Source organism: Nomia melanderi, unplaced genomic scaffold (genome assembly GCF_051020985.1).
Source record: "Nomia melanderi isolate GNS246 unplaced genomic scaffold, iyNomMela1 scaffold0501, whole genome shotgun sequence".
In the NCBI taxonomy this organism is placed as follows: Eukaryota; Metazoa; Arthropoda; class Insecta; order Hymenoptera; family Halictidae; genus Nomia; species Nomia melanderi.
Genome location: NW_027475615.1, coordinates 5,001 through 12,500, shown reverse-complemented (window position 1 = coordinate 12,500; position 7,500 = coordinate 5,001). Strand labels below are relative to the sequence as shown.

The following is a 7,500-nucleotide window of genomic DNA, read 5'->3' as shown; positions in this document are numbered from 1 at the left end:
AGCGAGGACACGCGACGACGGGGAATAAGAACTATTCGACCCGTTACGAATACGCATGCTCGTCCCGCACGATTTTAACACACACCGTGTTTTTCTCCAGTCGTCAAAGCGTTCGTGCGTCGAATTCGAAAAATAAAAAAAAAAGAAAAACACCTTTTCTCTCTCTCGGGGTAAAAGAGTCGATGTGTATTGTGTATAAAGGTTCTGCGAGAAGTCTCGTTTTGACGTGTGTTCCGCCGATAACGACGATCCTCCGAAACGGGGATACAGAAACGTTACACCTCACAACACGATCTCCGTCTCTTCTCTATAGCAGAAACCGATAAAAATACACCTCCCGAAAGAGAGTATATGGTGATTCTTTTTATATATATATATTTCGAAATTCAACTGAACGTGGCGGAAGCGCACGGTGGTGGTCCAGCGAGGACACGCGACGACGGGGAATAAGAACTATTCGACCCGTTACGAATACGCATGCTCGTCCCGCACGATTTTAACACACACCGTGTTTTTCTCCAGTCGTCAAAGCGTTCGTGCGTCGAATTCGAAAAATAAAAAAAAAAGAAAAACACCTTTTCTCTCTCTCGGGGTAAAAGAGTCGATGTGTATTGTGTATAAAGGTTCTGCGAGAAGTCTCGTTTTGACGTGTGTTCCGCCGATAACGACGATCCTCCGAAACGGGGATACAGAAACGTTACACCTCACAACACGATCTCCGTCTCTTCTCTATAGCAGAAACCGATAAAAATACACCTCCCGAAAGAGAGTATATGGTGATTCTTTTTATATATATATATTTCGAAATTCAACTGAACGTGGCGGAAGCGCACGGTGGTGGTCCAGCGAGGACACGCGACGACGGGGAATAAGAACTATTCGACCCGTTACGAATACGCATGCTCGTCCCGCACGATTTTAACACACACCGTGTTTTTCTCCAGTCGTCAAAGCGTTCGTGCGTCGAATTCGAAAAATAAAAAAAAGAAATACACCTTTTCTCTCTCTCTCGGGGTAAAAAGAGTCGATGTGTATTGTGTATAAAGGTTCTGCTGCGAGAAGTCTCGTTTTGCCGTGTGTTTCGGTAACGACGATCCTCCGAAACGTACATCTCATTCGTAAGAGAGGAAGAAAACAATCTCCCTGGGGCCAGTCGGTAATATACCGACATACGACGTGTCGTGCACATCCGTCTCACGCACGGTATACAAAATATGAATAAAACGTGTGTAGTCTCTCTCTCTCTCGACTTCTTAATATTTTCTTTCACCTCTGACGCATCATTTCAGGTGACGTCGGGAGCGCGGGAAAAAAAATTTTTCTAAACACACGAAACCGTTCATCTCACGAACAGCCGAAAAAGTTGTCGCTCAGATCCATATCGCAGTGGAGCGGTATCCGCGGGCGGTCGTAATTGAACGACGCACGACGCCGCGAACACTCACGCGAGTCCATACAAACGATTCCGATCGTTTTGCAACAACTAGAACGTACACTGTCCGTGAAATTCACAGAATTTTCGCGTGTCCGCGACAAACGCCGACGAGACACCCATCGTTCGCTCGTACGTAGCATCCTTCTCTTAACCCGACTCAGAAACGTTCTTTGCGCCCTTCGGTAAAAAAACGTTCGATCCGAAGAGGTGAACGACTGCGGGGATTTGACAGAGCTACGCAAGCAGTGTATGGTACGTAAACGACCCTCAGCCAGGCGTGGTCCAGGAATTGTATCCGTGGACCGCAATGTGCGTTCGAAATGTCGATGTTCATGTGTCCTGCAGTTCACACGTTGACGCGCAATTAGCTGCGTTCTTCATCGACCCACGAGCCAAGTGATCCACCGTTCAGGGTAATCGTATAAATTTTATATTTCACATATATAATTTTATTCTCATTTGTTCGACCTAATATCTCTCTTCTTTCAAAGAGAAGATAAAAGTTGATACCTGAATCTCCGACCAGCGCGCGAAGGAGATTCAGGCGTCGCCTTGGAGACGACACCGAAGCCTTTCGAGACGAAAAACGTTCAAGTAATATGTATATATTTCTCGACGTTCCGGGCGTATAGTGCATTCAAAAACCCGCGAAAGACGCAGAAGACTCGCACGCGTGGAAACGACGGGGATATATTTTGTATCCTACCCGATACTGAATCCATCGCGTGCAGTCGACCCTCGCGTTCTTCCGATCAGACGCATCTATTGTTGCGCGCATGTTTTCGCGTCGCATCGCGCGAAACGTTGCACGAATCGTACCGATCGATCGATTGAAAGCAAATAATGAAAAAAGACTTCACAGCTGGCTCTTTGCCGGTCATTCGTCCCATGTTATCTCTTGCCGCGAAATTGGCGCGCAAGAGTTGGGTGTCAGACGCGCGGCTTTAAAACGAGCTTCACGGCCGGTCCCTTCGTTACCGCTTTCGTTCTTTCTCTCGGAACGACCATGAACGAACACGACGAGCGACGCTACGGCATACACACGTCCACGGATTCGATTAAAAAAACAGACTTCACAGCTGGCTCTTTGCCGGTCATTCGTCCCATATTATCTCTTGCCGCGAAATTGGCGCGCAAGAGTTGGGTGTCAGACGCACGGCTTTAAAACGAGCTTCACGGCCGGTCCTCTCAATTCCGTGTACGGTACACGCAAGATGCGGGTTCCACTTCCAGACTACCCGGTCCCTTCTCTCTACGAGAATCGATAGTAGAAGAACGGCTCGAAAACGCGTCTCAGAGACTAGGGGAAAAGAAGCGGTATGCGAGCGAAACGAAAACGCATTATGGAAACGTCGCGAAACAATGTTCGACGGTTGCTCGGTTCCAATCGTGCGGCCGTTTCAATTTCTCGTGCGCTTCACCGTCCCTCCGTAACTCTGGCCGATCGCGTATACCGAAGAGCCGACACGCGCAAAAACCACAGGCATTGTATACTGTATATATATATGTTACAGTCACAGCCTTCGCGCGTTTTACTCTCCGACGCGGGGTTTCCACGACGAAAGAGAGACAGTTTCGTGGCGGGTGACTCGGCCGAATCGCTACGACGGGTATTTCTATTATAGAACGAATCATCGCCACCCTTTACCAGTGCCCGACGAAGGAATCACAAGGTCATCTGGAGTTTACAATGCCAGCGACGGTAATTCCAACGAAGACCCGATAAGTCAACTCATCGTTCTATTTCTCCCCGTACAGAAAAGCGAATCGACGCTAACGCACCTCGCGCAAGCACGAACGTTCTCTTCGCGTGGATCATCCCATCGTCGAAAGATGTAAAGACGCATTGGAGATCGTGGTCTCTGGCGGGCTCATTGCACGCCCCACTGCATATCTTTCCTCGAATCGAGAATGATTCGTCCACTAAGGCTGCGAAACTACGCGTCGAGGAAACTAGGGGAAAGAAGCGGGATGCGAGCGAAACGACAATACATTATGGAAACGTCGCGAAACAATGTTCGGCGGTTGCTCGTTTCCTCCTGCGGACGTTTCATTGCTCGGGCGCTTCACGTCCCTCCGTAACCTTCGCGCGATCGCGTGCCCCGGAGAGCCGGCAACCGGTGAACCACAGGCGTATAAACTATAGTCTTCTATAGCAAGCCTTCGGCGGTTACTCTCCGACGCGGGGATTCCACGACGAGAGAGAATTTCGTGGCGGGTGACATCGGTCGAAACGCTACGACGGGTATTTCTATTATAGAACGAATCATCGCCACCCTTTACCAGTGCCCGACGAAGGAATCACAAGGTCATCTGGAGTTTACAATGCCAGCGACGGTAATTCCAACGAAGACCCGATAAGTCAACTCATCGTTCTATTTCTCCCCGTACAGACAAGCGAATCAACGCTATCGCACCTCACGCATGCACGAACGTTCTCTTCGCGTGAATCGTCCCATCGTCGAAAGATATAGCCGCTTGGAGATCGTGGCCCATCAAGTTCTTCCGTAACTCCTGCGCGATCGCGTACCCCGGAGAGCAGGCAACCGGTGAACCACAGGCGTATAAACTATAGTCTTCTATAGCAAGCCTTCGCGTTTACTCTACGACGCGGGGATTCCACGACGAGAGAGATTTTCGTGGCGGGTGACACGGCCGAATCGCTACGACGGGTATTTCTATTATAGAACGAATCATCGCCACCCTTTACCAGTGCCCGACGAAGGAATCACAAGGTCATCTGGAGTTTACAATGCCAGCGACGGTAATTCCAACGAAGACCCGATAAGTCAACTCATCGTTCTATTTCTCCCCGTACAGAAAAGCGAATCGGCGCTATCGCACCTCACGCAAGCAGGAATGATCTCTTCGCGTGGATCGTCCCATCGTCGAAAGATGTAAGACGTACAGAAATCGTGGTCCATCACGATTATTCGTAACTCTCCGAGTCGCGTATCTGAGAGTAGGGCAAACGGAGAACCACAGGCATAAATAATACTATATATTTCTTATATATAGTTAGCCTTCGCGTTTTACTCTCCGACATGGGGATTCCACGACGAGAGAGAGTTTCGTGGCGGGTGACTCGGCCGAATCGCTACGACGGGTATTTCTATTATAGAACGAATCATCGCCACCCTTTACCAGTGCCCGACGAAGGAATCACAAGGTCATCTGGAGTTCACAATGCCAGCGACGGTAATTCCAACGAAGACCCGATAAGTCAACTCATCGTTCTATTTCTCCCCGTACAGAAAAGCGAATCGACGCTATCGCACCTCGCGCGAGCACGTAACTACTCTTCGCGTGGATCGTCCCATCGTCGAAAGATGTAAGACGCACGGAAATCGTGGCCCATCAACGTTTTTTTGTAACTCTGCCGATCGCGTATCACAGAGCCGAGACGCACATACCACAGGCGTATAATACCGTTTTCTTTCGTATGGTAAGCCTTCGCGTTTACTCTTCGGCGCGGGGTTTCCACGTCGAGAGAGACTTTCGTGGCGGGTGACATCGGTCGAAACGCTACGACGGGTATTACTATTATAGAACGAATCATCGCCACCCTTTACCAGTGCCCGACGAAGGAATCACAAGGTCATCTGGAGTTTACAATGCCAGCGACGGTAATTCCAACGAAGACCCGATAAGTCAACTCAACGTTCTATTTCTCCCCGTACAGAAAAGCGAATCGACGCTGTTGCACCTCACGCAAGCACGAACGTTCTCTTCGCGTGGATCGTCCCATCGTCGAAAGATGTAAGACGCACGGAAATCGTGGCACATCACGTGTTTTCGGAACTCTGTCGACCGCGTATCTCAGAGACGACGCGCGCGAACCACTGGCATATACTATTATATATCGCGTTTTACCCTCCGACGCGGGGATTCCACGACGAGAGAGAGTTTCGTGAGCGGGTTGACTCGGAAGAAACGCTACGACGGGTATTTCTATTATAGAACGCATCATCGCCACCCTTTACCAGTGCCCGACGAAGGAATCACAAGGTCATCTGGAGTTTACAATGCCAGCGACGGTAATTCCAACGAAGACCCGATAAGTCAACTCAACGTTCTATTGCTCCCCGTACAGAAAAGCGAATCGACGCAATCGCACCATACGCGTGCACGTAACAACTCTTCGCGTGGATCGTCCCATCGTCGAGAGACGTAAGTTTCCATACTATGAATTCGCGTTTTACTCTCCGACGCGGGGATTCCACGACGAGAGAGAGTTTCGTGAGCGGGTTGACTCGGAAGAAACGCTACGACGGGTATTTCTATTATAGAACGCATCATCGCCACCCTTTACCAGTGCCCGACGAAGGAATCACAAGGTCATCTGGAGTTTACAATGCCAGCGACGGTAATTCCAACGAAGACCCGATAAGTCAACTCAACGTTCTATTGCTCCCCGTACAGAAAAGCGAATCGACGCAATCGCACCATACGCGTGCACGTAACAACTCTTCGCGTGGATCGTCCCATCGTCGAGAGACGTAAGTTTCCATACTATGAATTCGCGTTTTACTCTCCGACGCGGGGATTCCACGACGAGAGAGAGTTTCGTGAGCGGGTTGACTCGGAAGAAACGCTACGACGGGTATTTCTATTATAGAACGCATCATCGCCACCCTTTACCAGTGCCCGACGAAGGAATCACAAGGTCATCTGGAGTTTACAATGCCAGCGACGGTAATTCCAACGAAGACCCGATAAGTCAACTCAACGTTCTATTACTCCCCGTACAGAAAAGCGAATCGACGCAATCGCACCATACGCGTGCACGTAACAACTCTTCGCGTGGATCGTCCCATCGTCGAGAGACGTAAGTTTCATAGTAAGCCTTCGGCGTTTTACTCTCCGACGCGGGGATTCCACGACGAGAGAGAGAGTTTCGTGAGCGGGTTGACTCGGAAGAAACGCTACGACGGGTATTTCTATTATAGAACGCATCATCGCCACCCTTTACCAGTGCCCGACGAAGGAATCACAAGGTCATCTGGAGTTTACAATGCCAGCGACGGTAATTCCAACGAAGACCCGATAAGTCAACTCAACGTTCTATTTCTCCCCGTACAGAAAAGCGAATCGACGCAATCGCACCATACGCGTGCACGTAAACAACTCTTCGCGTGGATCGTCCCATCGTCGAGAGACGTAAGTTTTCATAGTATTAATTCGCGTTTTACTCTCCGACGCGGGGATTCCACGACGAGAGAGAGTTTCGTGAGCGGGTTGACTCGGAAGAAACGCTACGACGGGTATTTCTATTATAGAACGCATCATCGCCACCCTTTACCAGTGCCCGACGAAGGAATCACAAGGTCATCTGGAGTTTACAATGCCAGCGACGGTAATTCCAACGAAGACCCGATAAGTCAACTCAACGTTCTATTTCTCCCCGTACAGAAAAGCGAATCGACGCAATCGCACCATACGCGTGCACGTAAACAACTCTTCGCGTGGATCGTCCCATCGTCGAGAGACGTAAGTTTTCATAGTATGAATTCGCGTTTTACTCTCCGACGCGGGGATTCCACGACGAGAGAGAGTTTCGTGAGCGGGTTGACTCGGAAGAAACGCTACGACGGGTATTTCTATTATAGAACGCATCATCGCCACCCTTTACCAGTGCCCGACGAAGGAATCACAAGGTCATCTGGAGTTTACAATGCCAGCGACGGTAATTCCAACGAAGACCCGATAAGTCAACTCAACGTTCTATTACTCCCCGTACAGAAAAGCGAATCGACGCAATCGCACCATACGCGTGCACGTAACAACTCTTCGCGTGGATCGTCCCATCGTCGAGAGACGTAAGTTTCCATACTATGAATTCGCGTTTTACTCTCCGACGCGGGGATTCCACGACGAGAGAGTGTTTCGTGAGCGGGTTGACTCGGAAGAAACGCTACGACGGGTATTTCTATTATAGAACGCATCATCGCCACCCTTTACCAGTGCCCGACGAAGGAATCACAAGGTCATCTGGAGTTTACAATGCCAGCGACGGTAATTCCAACGAAGACCCGATAAGTCAACTCAACGTTCTATTGCTCCCC

General features: G+C 49.7%; 1 non-coding gene across 1 annotated transcript; it reads right to left on the bottom strand.

Annotated features, from left to right (window-relative positions):
* Positions 1–1,696: 1,696 nt before the first annotated feature.
* LOC143176345 (5.8S ribosomal RNA) lies at positions 1,697–1,851 on the bottom strand. The gene has a single exon (XR_013000907.1). It is a non-coding gene; the product is annotated as a 5.8S ribosomal RNA (ribosomal RNA).
* Between the last annotated feature and the right edge of the window lie 5,649 nt (positions 1,852–7,500).